This window comes from Podarcis liolepis (assembly GCF_965112155.1).
Source record: "Podarcis liolepis genome assembly, chromosome: 11".
NCBI classification, from domain to species: domain Eukaryota; kingdom Metazoa; phylum Chordata; class Lepidosauria; order Squamata; family Lacertidae; genus Podarcis; species Podarcis liolepis.
This window is the reverse complement of record NC_139565.1, coordinates 40,747,888-40,763,076: the sequence shown is the minus strand read 5'-3', so window position 1 is coordinate 40,763,076 and position 15,189 is coordinate 40,747,888. Positions and strand designations below refer to the sequence as shown.

At 44.5% G+C, this 15,189-nt stretch overlaps 1 long non-coding RNA gene across 1 annotated transcript; it reads left to right on the top strand.

Moving 5' to 3' along the window:
- Positions 1-5,416: 5,416 nt before the first annotated feature.
- Positions 5,417-13,942, top strand: LOC310688751. Its single transcript, XR_014517138.1, has 3 exons — positions 5,417-5,579; positions 6,368-6,620; positions 13,501-13,942. It is a non-coding gene; the product is annotated as an uncharacterized lncRNA (long non-coding RNA).
- Positions 13,943-15,189: the final 1,247 nt, after the last annotated feature.

The following is a 15,189-nucleotide window of genomic DNA, read 5'->3' as shown; positions in this document are numbered from 1 at the left end:
CTGACCCTGTTTCACAACCCCCTTGAATGTTTCTACCTGACTGGAAAGTGTCCTGGAATTCCGATAGTGCCTCTTGCTTGCCTGCAAAGAGGATAGAGAGAGGTCTGTGAGCATGTGTAGAAACCTACAAGGAAACATTTGGGGTTTTTAAATTTAGAGACAAGCCAAGCAAGAGAAGACATGATAGAAGTGCGTACAATAATGCATGGTATGGACACAGTCGTTAGAGAAAAGTTTTTCTCCCTCCCTCATGACACACTAGGACTCATGGGGATCCAATGCAACTGAATGTTGGAAGATTCATATAACCATGGAATTGCAGAGTTGGAAGGGACCCCATGGGTCATCTATTCCAACCCTCTGCAATGCAGGAATCTCATAAAGCATCCATGACAGATGGCCACTCAACCTCTGCTTAAAAACCTCCAAGGAAGCAGAGTCCACAACTTCCCAAGGGAGACTGTCCCACTGTTGAACAGCTCTTACCATCAGAAAGTTATTCCCAATGTTTAGTCAGAATCTCCTTTCTTGTCATTTGAAGCCAGGATTGATTCAGGGCAGTCAAACTGTGGGAGGCAGCGGCCAGCAACTTGGGTGGCTCTAAAAGAGGATCAGGCGAATTCACAGAGGAACAAGTTATCAATGGCTACCAATCCTAATGGCTGTTTCCTACCTCCCTTGTCAGAGGCAGTGATGCTTCTGAATAGCTGTGGCTGGAAACTGCAGGAAGGGAGAGTGACGTTGCACTCAGGACCTGCTTGTGGGCTTCCCATAGGCAGTGGCGTCACAGGGGGGTGGGGCATGGTGTGCCCCGGAGTGCCATGTCTGGGGGGGGTAACAAGAAGGCACCCCATGGAGTGCTCGCCCTGCCACCCCCCGGGTGCGATGGCGTGAGCAGCCATCATACCACCACAGCTGCATGTGGAGGATCTTCCGTTTGTGGCTGCAGCCACGAGCAGAGGATCCTGCCACCGTCCGTACAGCGCTCTGGCAGCGCTGGTGGCAAACCACTACGTACAAAGCATGTGCAGTGGCACACGCAAGCGCTGTATGCAGCGACACTGCACATGCACCCTATGTAGCGACACCATGAATGCATCATACATAGCAACGCCATGCATGCGTTATACGTAGCGGCGCAACGCGTGCGCAGCCAGCGGTTTGCCCCACCCCAGGTGTCAGTTAGCCTTTGTTTTTTGTTTTTTGTTTTTTAGCAGTTTTGCTTTTAATACACTTTGGGGATGAATACAACATTAAACAACCAGAGGCAGGGAGAGGCCTTGAATCATCCAGGGCTGCCAGTTTCCAACCAGTCATTGTAGTTGTGCCTTTAACAGCTGCTCAATGTGCAGATACTTACATTTTTTTTGAAAGTAATATTTATTAAAGTTTTACAGACATTAGAAAATTTCAAATTTCATATCTTATACTTCATTTACTAGTTTCCTGACCTCCTCACACCTCCCTTTTTGTATTCCAGTTCAGATATTTAATTCAGCAAGTCCTTGCCCTCTATCATTTATCCTTACTCAGCATCTTAACCTATAATAAATATATATTTTCCACCATTATCAATCCATATTTACATATTCTTGTTAATCTTTTTACCAACACCGCTTGTTTTCAATCCAACATCCCTTTAACATTCATTAATTTTACAGTATTTCTGTAAATAGTCCTTAAATTTTTTCCATTCTTCTTCCACCGCCTCTTCTCCCTGATCTCGGATTCTGCCAGTCATTTCTGCCAATTCCATGTACTCTATCACCTTCATCTGCCATTCTTCCAGGGTGGGTAGATCTTGTGTCTTCCAATACTTTGCGATGAGTATTCTTGCTGCTGTTGTGGTGTACATAAAGAAAGTTCTATCCTTCTTTGGCACCAATTGGCCAACCATGCCCAGGAGAAAGGCCTCTGGTTTCTTCAAAAAGGTATATTTAAATAACTTTTTCAGTTCAGGTGCCAGTTAGCCTTTGTTTGCCCCTGCCCATAGGCGCCTGGCTGGCCACCATGAGAAGAGGATGGTGGACTAGAAGGGCCACTGGTCTGAGGCAGCAGGCTCTTCTTCTGTTCTTCAAAGAGGAAACTGTCCTCTGACAGCCTTTCAAATAGAGGACACATGTCCACCCAAGTCCCACTCTTCAGAATTACTTTGGGTCTTTAGCTTAGCCTATGACAATACTGAAGTGGATAGCAAAGCGTAACGCCTTACAGTCACTCTAACATGATGTGAACTTGTCTCACTGGGTCTTCATCCTCTTGTCATCCCACAAAGAAATCTTAAGCCATCAGAATGTGAAAGAATGGCCACTAGTTATGTTTCTGATGCTGCAGAAAAGAACAGAGGGAAATGGATTGCTCTCTGACGTGAATATCAACTAGATAAAATATCCGAAGGGTATTTATTCAGCAGATGAATTAAATTTTGAGGCTTCAGAAATAAACATCAGTGGAAGTTTTATACACACACACAAATCCTCGGGTGTGTTTTCTTTTACCAGATTGTTATTTACTGACTTGCTCTTCCCTCCAAAAAGTAGAGATGCCATTTGGCATGTTGATGGGGACACATGGGGTTATGCTTAATGCACTGCTTTGAATGAAAATAACTTGTTGTGTATTATAAAATGCTCAATTAGGAAAATAATGCTGTAAATCTTCCAGAGCAGCAAGGGCATTTTGCGTCTCACACCCAACCCACTATTTATCTCCAACTTTAAAGTTATCTTGGAAGTCCCACCCAAAATTGCAAGAGCAATTTTGGTGCAGAGCCAGAACAACTGAGCTCAGAAACAATTATATTTCCAAGCAGACAGTGATATAATTATGATAAATATGATGTCTCCTGTACTAACCTGCCCATTCCCATCCAGTAGAGGATAGCATGCTGGGGCACAGTTGCTTACCTGACCTCCCAGCAGGTGATTTGTTGCTGCTTACTGAGAGAGAAAGAGGTGAGGCAACAGTAAGGTCAGCATGGTGCAAACAACACTGGCAAGAGCAGTGAATTAGCTCTGCTAATGTGTTTGTACCACACTGAACTCATTGACACCTCTACCTGCAGCAGCAACTCACCTGCCAGGATGTCAGATGAGTGCCTCTGCCCCATCAAACTGTTTGCATCATCATCCAAGGCCCTGTCTAGATGTCTCAGCTTTCATAGGCTAGGAAGGTGGCAACCAGGGGCAGAGCCTTTTCTGTGATAGCATCACATCTTTGGGACACCCTACCTCTCCACTAGGGTAGCCAGATGAAATAAAGGACAGGACTTATGCACCTTTAGTAATTGTATAGAAGAGGGAGTTCAGTGACACCTGTTGGCATCCCATCTTCTGTGCAACTATTCAAGCTGCAAAAGCCCCCCCCCCCCCGGGCCATCCTACTCCTCAACAAATTTCTGCTTGGCACCTACATGTTCATCATTTAGGCTCAAATGGAAGGTCAAATTATTTTTCTGGGCTTGTGCTGGAATTGAAGTGTGACTTTTTGCTAATTCTGCTACTGCAGCATTTTTAAAATGCCATTTCTGGCGTTGTTCTGCTTTGTAAGTAGCTTCTTTTTATTACGGTTTTATCATGATTTGCTTTGAACTCCTATATTGTAGTTGACTACGCATGATGGAAAAGTGGGATAAAGTGTTCAGTATGAAGAGATTAATAAATATTGTCTGCCCAAGGTTGTGTGCTGCACTACCCTGCCTGCGCTGCAGCAAGAAACTAGTTGAAAGGTGCTGAAATTCTTACCTCCGGTATACTTTTAACTCTCTCTCTGTGTAATCCCTGAATGTTTCCATGTATGAAGTGTTGGGAAGTCGCAGTTACATTGCTTAACCCCAGATAATGTCACAAACACTGTCCAATACGACCAAAGCGCATTTGTTGCATGGGAAAAGCAATTGCCCAGAAATATCTTTCCCACACAGTGCAGTAGTCACATTTCAAAGGGTGAAGTTAAGGTCTGTTTTTGAGGGTGCAATCCTGGGGAGTAACTCCTTTTGAGGAAGCATGCCCACAACTGGGCTGTGTGATAAGCATCGCAATATTTGTAGGCGGGAGATGTCAGGGAACAAATCTGGGAAATGCACACGAGATCGAGAAGATAATGCTCAGAAGAATGTAAGGAAAGCAATTAAAAGAATTCTGGGGGTTGTTTTCTGGTAACTGCTTAAATGCCAAAGGTTTAATTAAGCAGTTGCATTTTTTCCCTTTTAATTTTAATGACTTAATTAATTTGTATAAAGTCAGCACTGTTGGACCTGAAGCTGGGGGTGCCATTTATTATTTACCTTATTCAGTAGGGACTCCACCAGATTGTAGTGAACAGGCTTACAATTATATCAGCGTAAATTGATATCAATCTGTTTGTACAAAAGGCCAAATAGGGATGTAATGTCAGATGGTTTGACTCTCTTAAACTTGATGGAGTTACACTTGCTCATGTCACCCCTTGCATCTGTCCCTCAAGCCTTACCTTTGAAGGGTGCATCGGAATCTATTTAGTTAATCAGGTTAACCTTTTATCTGGACACACGGCCATGTGCGTATGTGTTTGTGCATAGGGAGAAACTACAAATTACTCTAGGCAAGGTACATTCTTTGGATTTCTCTTGGGATGTGACATGAAATATTCCACAAAGCAATTTGATGCAGCAATTAAAAACAAGGGAATGAATTACACTAACAACTGTCAAGGAGGGAAAATTAATTCCCTCCTAACTATGCTGCCACTGTACTTAGAGTACCCTGGGTGATTACAAGCTGATTGCAACTGGAGTATTGCCAAACAAGCACAGGCAGAAGCAGGTAAAGCCAAACAATGCCATGATCAGAGAGACAAGAGAGAGAGAGATCTGATTCTGCCATCTTGAGTTTCTGTGACATGTTTCAGAGAATTTAATGGAGTTCAGCACCTCTTTCGCTCTCTCATGTCCTGGCTACTTCTCATGGTCAGTGTGCTATCTTCATCTTCCTGCACCTACCTAGAAATACGACAAAAAAGAAGAAGATGGAGACATGCGTTCAGTCTGAAACAAATTTAAAACGGAACAGAACAGAGCTGGTTTGTTTTTTATTTTTCATTAGTTCATTCATTCTGAAATGAATGCAGAGCTGATGAATGGGTACAAACATTTGCTGTGCTTCTCATTCCCTAGACCCAGCCTTAAAGAGTGTGAATTCTGGACAACTGTGAGGTACCTCTGACCCTCCAGATGTTGCTGAACGACAACTCCCATCAGCTCCAGAAACAAGACCAATGGCCAGAGAGGATGAGAGTTGCAGTCCAGCAACATCTGGAGAACCACATTCCCGAACTCTGCTTTTTGGTCTTACTCCAACAATGGCAGTGTTGAATTTGGCAGGAGCTTCTGTCAGCTGTCATTCTTTGTGGTGACCACCACTGCCCTCCCAATGGCACACGCAGCCCCCAGAATGAGTCAAACCTCTCTGGGCGTCTTCCTTATGAAGCGCAGCTTGGGATGTCCATAAATCTTCAGTCCCGGCATGCTTCCAGCGACACATATCGGAAGACTATGTGCATGCTCACTCAGCAGAGTTTAGCAGAAAATAAGTGGGGCGCTGGTGTGCGCATTCTAAGTATTTATTAAGCAATATATACAGCGGGTGGCGCTGTGGGTAAAACCTCAGTGCCTAGGACTTGCCGATCGCATGGTCGGCGGTTCGAATCCCCGCGGCGGGGTGCGCTCCTGCCGTTCGGTCCCAGCGCCTGCCAACCTAGCAGTTCGAAAGCACCCCCGGGTGCAAGTAGATAAATAGGGACCGCTTACTAGCGGGAAGGTAAATGGTGTTTCCGTGTGCGGCTCTGGCTCGCCAGAGCAGCTTTGTCATGCTGGCCATGTGACCCGGAAGTATCTGCGGACAGCGCTGGCTCCCGGCCTCTAGAGTGAGATGAGCACACAACCCTAGAGTCTGTCAAGACTGGCCCGTGCGGGCAGGGGTACCTTTACCTTTACTTTACTATAAACAGCACAAAGCAATCATGGCGTCTCTCCTCCTTCTTCTCCAAGAGAGATAGAGAGAGAAAGTACAACAGTACAATAGAGCGGAAGAGAGAAGACTAGCTTCCGTTCTCACACTTTCCAAGCCTAGAAAGCCAGTGTGGTGTAGTGGTTAAGAGCAGTAGACTCGTAATCTGGTGAACCGGGTTTGATTCCCTGCTCCTCCACATGCAGCTGCTGGGTGACCTTGGGCTAGTCACACTTCTTGAAGTCTCTCAGCCCCACTCACCTCACAGAGTGTTTGTTGTGGGGGAGGAAGGGAAAGGAGATTGTTAGCTGTTTTGAGACTCCTTCGGGTAGTGATAAAGTGGGATATCAAATCCAAACTCCTCTTCTCTTCTTCTCTTCTAGAAAGTAAACACAGACATGTGATGTAACAATCACACATCCAGCAACGGAGGAATGAAATGCTAACAAAGACGTGTCTGTGGAACAACCCAGGTGGATTATGTCCACTGTCTCCATAACCTGGCACTGTTGCTGATAATGGCCACTTTGGAACAATGCTGCCTAGTGGCCCATTCATGTGAACACCTCTGGAAGACTAAAAAGGAAGTCTGGGCTGCCTCCATTTGTTCTCGCTAACCGCCTGAAAGTTCACAGGGTAAGAAGCTCTTGTCACCACGAATGAGCTATAAAATGTATTTCAATATGTGAGTAATTACAATTGGCATTTCTGAGGCACATAATGCCCCCCCCTCCGGTGGATGTGGTAATCATAGTGAAAAGCGCTAAAGTGACATTAGCAGAGTGAGAACTGTATAGAGAGGTTGGAAACCTGGGTTGTCATTTTGAGAAATCTGACTGCCAAAGGATGTTGGCCCTTTTTTAATTGCCAAGCATAAAAGATGGTGTTTGGTTTATCCCCAAATTCACCCACAAAACTGGCTTTCAAGCAACGCCTCTCCCCCCTTCCAGCCTTCCACCAACTTAATGTCACAAGTCAAATAGCTTTTCTGCGAAATCTACACCTTCATCACTGAGCTCTGAAATGTCAGCTATAATTATAACTTCCTTTAAAAAACAACAACAAGCAAACACAAATTGCATTGTTTATTTAAAAGGACAAGCATTTCTTATCTTCTGGACATCTAAAATTAGCAAAATGAAGTTTCCCACTCCCCTTTAGATATTACATGCGAGCATGGCCACATTTAAAACATTTAAAAACAGAATACGTTTTGATAATTCTAAAGGTTCAGGAGGTCAAAAGTGTACCCCTCAACTGTCCTGATTTGAGCAGAACGTCTTGGAAGCCAACCTGGCTTCTGACTGGATCCTAGAATGTCCTGGTTATTTTTGTCTGTCTCCCTGGTGGGAATTTGCTGGCTCACGCCAGAGCGCCTAACCAAAAGACATTCATTTTTTGTTCTTGCTGGCTCTCACGCGAATCAGCTGGCTCACGCTCAAAAGACGAGCCTTCTCTGTGGTGGCCCCTAAGCTGTGGAACTCTATCTCTCCAGAGGTGCACCCAGCACCTTCATTATAGAGCTTCTAGTGTAATGCTGAATGCATACCTCTTTGCCTTGGCTTTTGACATGAGGAGTGTGTGTGTGTGTGTATACCCACCCACCCTCACCCATTTTTTGTGATTGCAAGCTGTTTTAAACTGCTTCTAATATTGTGCTTTAATGCTGTAACCTGCTCTGGAACCTTAGAAGGGAAATACCACAAAGTGATTCATAAAAAGAATAATACAATAAAGTGGTCTGGAAAAATAGCTACAGTGGTACCTTGGGTTAAGTACTTACCGTATTTTTTGCTCTATAAGACTCACTTTTCCCCTCCTAAAAAGTAAGGGGAAATGTGTGTGCGTCTTATGGAGCGAATGCAGGCTGTGCAGCTATTCCAGAAGCTAAAACAGCAAGAGGGATTGCTGCTTTCACTGCGCAGCGATCCTTCTTGCTGTTCTGGCTTCTGAGATTCAGAATATTTTTTTTTCTTGTTTTCCTCCTCCAAAAACTAGGTGCGTCTTGTGGTCTGGTGCGTCTTATAGAGCGAAAAATACGGTAATTCGTTCCAGAGGTCCATACTTAACCTGAAACTGTTCTTAACCTGAAGCACCACTTTAGCTAATGGGGCCTCCTGCTGCTGCCGCGCCGCCGGAGCACGATTTCTGTTCTCATCCTGAAGCAAAGTTCTTAACCCGAGGTACTATTTCTGGGTTAGCGGAGTCTGTAACCTGAAGCATATGTAACCTGAAGCGTATGTAACCCGAGGTACCACTGTATTTAAAACTTTTTTAAAAATTGATCAAAATCAATGATGAAAAACTGATTAAAACATATGCCAACATCCTGTATTGGGTGAGGCTTGGGTTTTTTTTTGACAAAATGGTTTTAGCAGGCACCGAAAAGAGTACAGTGAAGGCTCCTGCCTGATGTCAATAGGCAGGGAGTTCCAAAGTCTGTGTGCTGCCTCAGTATAAGATTGATTCCTTACAAATGTGGAACAAGTGTGTTGTGGCACTTGTAGCTGTGCCAGAAAGGTGGTCTTCGAAGTAAACTGGTCCCTGGCATGCAAACGTCAATACTGCATCCCATTTAGGATGACATGGCGCCCATTGGCCATCCAGGAATTATACTGGGGCCCATGTGCAATGAGTGGAAAAATCCCACATTCATTTGCTGAGTCCGCCGCTGCAATTAATTCATTTTGCACCATCTCCTGTCCTCATTACATTTTTATTATAAGAATTAATATATTTTGCCATTTGCTATTCTGGTGAAATCAGGAGAGGAGCCGTGAGAATGAATACATTTTGTTCCACTTTGTCCTCATTATAATTTTAAGGTGTTCTCGAGAATGGATTAATTTGATGCCACTTCTCACTCTTTATCATAAGAATGAAAGCTAAAATAGTTATGAAACTCTGACAGCCTTTTGTCTGGAACTATTCTATGCTTGAGATTTTTTTTTTTAACTGCATTGAGAAGGGGAGGGGAAGGTTATAAATGTTCTGTGAGGGTTTATAAATGTATAGAAAATGATTGGATGCCTCTGAGGGAAAGCCGAAGAAATAAACAAATGAAACAGATGACCACATGCTTGTGACTGTCTCAAGATCATAATCTGCCATTCAGGCTGGGTACTCTAATCACACAGATATGATTTTCATTAAATTATTCCTTCCCCAACAGACAATAAACAACTACTTACTGATAGATGGCTGGATACTGGGCCATTAATATAAAATGCCAGCTTCCCGCTTTACCAGAAACTCTCAGAATCTCAGTCACTGGATACATTTGCAGTAGAAATGTGGTTCCTCTATGTTACTGTTTAAATACAATAAAACACACACACAGAGAGAGAAACAATTGCAGTGGAAATTAAGTTTCATCCTAAAGATAGAAACAAAAGGGAAGTTCCATAAAGGGGTTTGGGGGAATTTATATATTTTACACACACACACACACACACACACACATTTCATACAGTCCAAAGTAGACAACCCAAAGTCCAGAAGGATTAGCAAATGTGAAATGCAAATGTATTTCCCCTACAAAAGTTCAAACACTGGAATTGCTCCCAAGAAGGTATTACTCGGTGATATCCAGCTAAGGCTGGAAACTTAACCACACTACCCTAGGAGTAAACCCTGCTGAATTGAATAACGCTTACGTCTTAATAGACATATGTTTGCTTGTTCATTTTCATTTATTTATTTATTAAATTTCTATACCACCCTTCATTCATGGATCGTGGGGTGGTTTACAATATTTTGTGGTTTCTGCACACACAAAAAGCCATAGTAACAAACATGGAGTGTATTCAACTATGTTCTGCTCAAAGTAAAAGGTAAAGGGACCCCTGACCATTAGGTCCAGTCGTGGCCGACTCTGGGGTTGCAGCGCTCATCTCGCTTTATTGGCCGAGGGAGCCGGCGTACAGCTTCTGGGTCATGTGGCTAGCATGACTAAGCCACTTCTGGCGAAACAGAGGAGCGCACGGAAACGCCGTTTACCTTCCCACCGGAGTGGTACCTATTTATCTACTTGCACTTTGACGTGCTTTCGAACTGCTAGGTTGGCAGGAGCAGGAGAGACACTGAAATGAATGAGCCTATTAGTCATGATCATTAACCTGAATGGGTCTACTCTACGTAGGACTAGGATGAAATGCCACCCATTATTAGGACTGTGCTGTAAGTCATACTGAGAACAGACCTATGGAAATTGAGGACTTAAGTCTATTTAATTATACTCTGAGTGTGGCGCTGTGGGTTAAACCACAGCCTAGGGCTTGCCGATCAGAAGGTCGGCAGTTTCGAATCCCCGCGACAGGGTGAGCTTCCATTGCTCGGTCCCTGCTCCTGCCAACCTAGCAGTTCGAAAGCACAAAGTGCAATTAGATAAATAGGTACCACTCCGGCAGGAAGGTAAACAGTGTTTCTGTGCGCTGCTCTGGTTTACCAGAAGTGGCTTAGTCATGCTGGCCACATGACCTGGAAGCTGTACGCCGGCTCCCTCGGCCAATAAAGCGAGATGAGAGCTACAACCCCAGAGTCATCCGTGACTGGACCTAACAGTCAAGGGTCCCTTTACCTTTATGACAACAGAGATCACTTACAGTTATTACTATTATATATTCAATTTATATATCTACCCATCAATAAGTGTTTCCTCGGAGGCTTACAATAAATGTTAAAAAACACAACATATACCCATGATTAAAGAGCAACAACAATAAACAAGTAAAGGCAGCAAAAAGCAAAAAGGAAACATCTCCACTAAAGCCACACCTCTGAGGAGTTGGCCTCCTGGATCATAGCTGTTTCTCTTAAAAGTGTCATACACCAGGTATTTAGTTGATAGTGAGGACTGTTGCCTTAATTTTACCATCACCCAATGATCATTTTTGGTATATTTCTCCTTCATTCTGATCCATCCTAAGTGAAAGAGACAGGCATTCCCTCACCGTGTTACTTAGACATAAACACCAAATAATATCTCGCTGTTCTTTTCCTTAATATTTCAAGAAATGCCTGTGACTTGCAGGGAGCAGCAAAAAGGTACAGAGTATGTCACTGCACACCCATGTCATATGCAGAAAGAAATCATTTAGTTGTTATTTATTATGAGAAGGAATTCTTGGAAAATGCACTTCGCAGTTCCCTTTGGTCTTCTCGAAATGACAGCTCACTGTGATAATGCTGGTGGCAAATTGTTGACCTATAATATTCAGCATTTAATAGCGTTTCCTACTCACCACTTCCCCATGCAGCAGAACTTTCCAGAGGCAAGATTGTGTGAGGCCTGTTTCATTGCAAGGAGTGTGTCTTATTGGAACCGGAAGATGCATTGTCTAATTTCACGTAGGCCTTTGCAAATATACAGACTGAGCATATGGGAAGCAAGTACGCAGGCAGACTGTACTAATGCCTAAGCTGTATGAATTCCATCCCTCCAAGATGCAAAATCCTGGCAAGCTGCTTCGGCATCCTTCAACACTCTTAAGGAACATTTCCAAACACAGGACTGTGTTGTTTTTTCTCTTCCCTGCGCACATTAAAGTTGCAAGCATAAATAAATAAATAACAAGTTGTGTCCAGACTCAGGTAGTTGAACTCAGGTCCCACTGAAATCAATGGGACAAATTATTAATGACTTAACTTAAGCCCTATTGATTTCTACTGGAACTAAGTTCAATTAACAGGCTGGATCCGGCCCAATGTTTCTTTCAATCCCCCCTCCCCCCCGAAGAGACTGTACAAATTTCAGCAGCTCGGTACAGTCCCTGACCACCAAAGGCCATTTCATGACTTTATCCACAATCAAGTGTGAGCTATACAAAAGCTGAAGTGTATGGAGCCATTTTACATAACCCAAAAGCATCCTAGACCAGCCCTGTCCATAGGAATAGCATCAGTATCTTTAGAGAAGCACCCATTGAGCTCAATGGCTGAAGCCATTGAGGGTAGGCTGAATGGGGCACTGCCCCACCCCATCAGTCTGCCCTCAGTGAGCCCCTGGCTTCTTACTTGCAGCCAGCCAGGGGTGGTGGTGGTTCTGCCTATCAGCTTCTTCCTTGATGTTGTCCTTGCAGAACTCAGCAGGAAGGAGGATGAGGACAAAATTAGAATTAGTTGGCTGCATCTGTCATTACCATTGGTTTCCCTGCCTTCTGCCCAACCATTCCCAATGGACATAAGCCACCACTGGGCTGAACATATGCTCTGTATGCAGAAGGTTTCAAGTCCACCCCTTCCCAAATGTCTCAAGTTAAAATAATTTTGGGGTCCTCCTTGGGACATCTTCACCAGCCACTTCTGGCCTCAATGGACCATATTGGGCTGGATGGGATGAATGGCCTGGCATTGTATAAGGCAGCTTCTTACATTCCCAGGAACATGCTCAGGAAACTTTATGAAAACCCACCGAGGTGTTAACAATCCAGTCCGGAATACATCCCCTTATACTATACAGCTCAGGACCAGGTTACTTCAGAGACTGACTTATGCCTTAGACACTGTGGTCTGTGGGAGACAACATGGTGCTGATAACTCCAAGGTTGCAGGTTTGATCACCATATGGGACAACTGCATATTCCTACATTGTAGGGAGTTGAACCACAATGACCTCCAGGGTCCCTTCCAATTACATGGTTCTAGAATTCTTGTGTGAGCTCCAAAGATTTCAGAAGTAGGGCTGCCTCTCCTCTGTGGAATATCATCCCTGTTGAGACTCAACAGGCACCCACTATCTGCACTTTCCAGAAACAGTTGAAGACATTTTTGTTCTGAAAAGCTCTCCCAGCTGGATAAACAGAGCTTTTCTATGGGTGTTCACATGTTAAGAGTTTTAGTCTTACTTCAAATGTATTGGTCATGTTTGTGCCTTTAACTGCCTTTAATTATCTTCAGTGTAAATTGCCTTGAGGTTTAGGTGGTGATGAATTAATTGTAATGAGACCTTTGTTGTTGCCCAAAGCTGGTTGCCATTCTAGCAGACATATGATGTGCAAGAACCAAGGCTTTGAAACTGAAACATGTCTTGTCCTGGGTCTGCAGTGCTGGAGGACAACATGCTGGTCTCTGCCATCAGCCAAGGTGCTAAGGGCCACTGTGAGGCTGCCTTTGTCTCCCAGGAAGATGATTTAATTTAATATACAGTGGTACCTCGGGTTAATAACTTAATTCGTTCTGGAGGTCTGTTCTTAACCTGAAACTGTTCTTAACCTGAGGTGCCACTTTAGCTAATGGGGCCTCCCACTGCTGCCGCACGATTTCTGTTCTCATCCTGAAGCAAAGTTCTTAACCCGAGGTACTATTTCTGGGTTAGCGGAGTCTGTAACCTGAAGCGTCTCTAACCTGAAGCGTCTGTAACCTGAGGTACCACTGTATACAATTTAACCCACCCTGAGACTATCACTGAATGGCCGGCTTATAAATTCAGTCAGTCAAAGGAGAGGCCAACCTGGCTTCGTCCATCAGCCAGAGAAGGAGCAGCTGCAAGGAGTTTGCTTCTGTCCCTCCCTGCCAGAAAGGACACCTGGCTCCACCTGCCAGTTGCCATGAGACTACAGAAGCAAGCAAGGGCTGTGGGGAGAGACGCTCCGGACTCCATCCACTGGACAAAGGAACAAGAGCCACAAACTGCTATTCAAGCAAGAACACCAGCATGGGAGCAGAAGAACATCGGCGGGATCACACCAATGGTCCATCTCACCCACTGTTTGCTTAGTGACCAACCTATAGGAAGCCTGCAAGGAGAATAACAGCAATCTCCCCACTCATTATTCCCAGCAACTGGCATTCAGAGGCATACTGTCTCCAACAGTGTAGGGAGAACACAGCCATGAAGGTTAGTAGCCATTGACAGCCTTAGAACAACAACAATTTTAATATTTGTACCCCACCCATCTGACTGGGTTTCCCCAGCCACCCTGGGTGACTTCCAACCGATATAAGAACACAATAAAACATTGAGCATTGAAACCTTCCCTATACAGGGCTGCCTTCAGATGTATTCTAAAAGTTGTGTAGTTCTTTATCTCCTTGACATCTGATGCGAAGGCATTCCACTGGGCAGGTGCCACCACCGAGAAGGCCCTCTGCCTGGTTCCCTCTAACCTCACTTCTCACAGTGAGGGAACCGCCCTCAGAGCAGGACCTCAGTGTCTGGGCTGAATGATGGGGGTAGAGATGCTCCTTCAGGTATACAGGGCCGAGGCCGTTTAGGGGTTTAAAGGTCAATACCAACGGTTTGAATTGTGCTCAGAAATGTACTGGGAACCAGTGTAGATCCTTTAGGACAGGAATTATATCTTGTGTGCGGTCACACCCGGTCACCATCTAGCTGCCGCATTCTGGATTAGTTGTTATTTCTGAATCACCTTCAAAGGTTGTTATCCTCTAATAACTTTTCTAAATGCCCCCCTTTTAAGATCATCCAGGTTGGTGTCTATCGTCTTGTTGGGGCCATTTCCATCATTTGTGCTCTGTGAAGAAGCACGTCCTTTGTCTCTGCTGAATCTGCCGACATGCAGCTTCACCGAATAGCCTCTGAGTTCTAGCATTATGTGTGAGAGAGGAGATTGCCTTGACTAAAACTGCTGATTGCTCTCCCCTTCCTTCCTTGAACTGTGGACTATAAATACAGTCAACCAACAAACTGTGGGAATGGATAGGTCAGGCACCTCCTCCTCGTATCCTGGATGCTTTACATCTCGCTGTCAGCCCTGCTGCATTCAATCACACGGGACGGCGCTTGCCACAACTGGATCAACAAAGTCCTGTTTTCCTTCAAAGGCGTGTATTGCCCTGAGAAGTTAGCAAACTGGCACATCCCTGGGAGCAGCTGAGTTAGAGAGGCACCTGCATATTTCATTCCTCTTAAAAGACTCCACTGCCCTCAAAGAATGGCTGGCTGATGTCTCCTCCACTTGAATTTCGTTACAGGATCTGTAATTAGCAACTAATAGAATCCCTCCCTCCTCCCTGTAGGCCAGCAGCAGGTGCTCCTATTTTCAGATGTATATGAAATATCTGCCAAATCATTTGGCAGATTTCAGGGAGAAATGTGCCAAATTACCTGTCACAGCAAAACTGCCTTTTTAAAGGAGAGATAAATGTTCCCGGAGCTCTAGTTCTACTGAACAACAGTGCCCCCAAGTGGCTGCTTGCACCGGCCACAGGTCTCGGGATGCTCCAGATTTCCTTTGGGATCCAG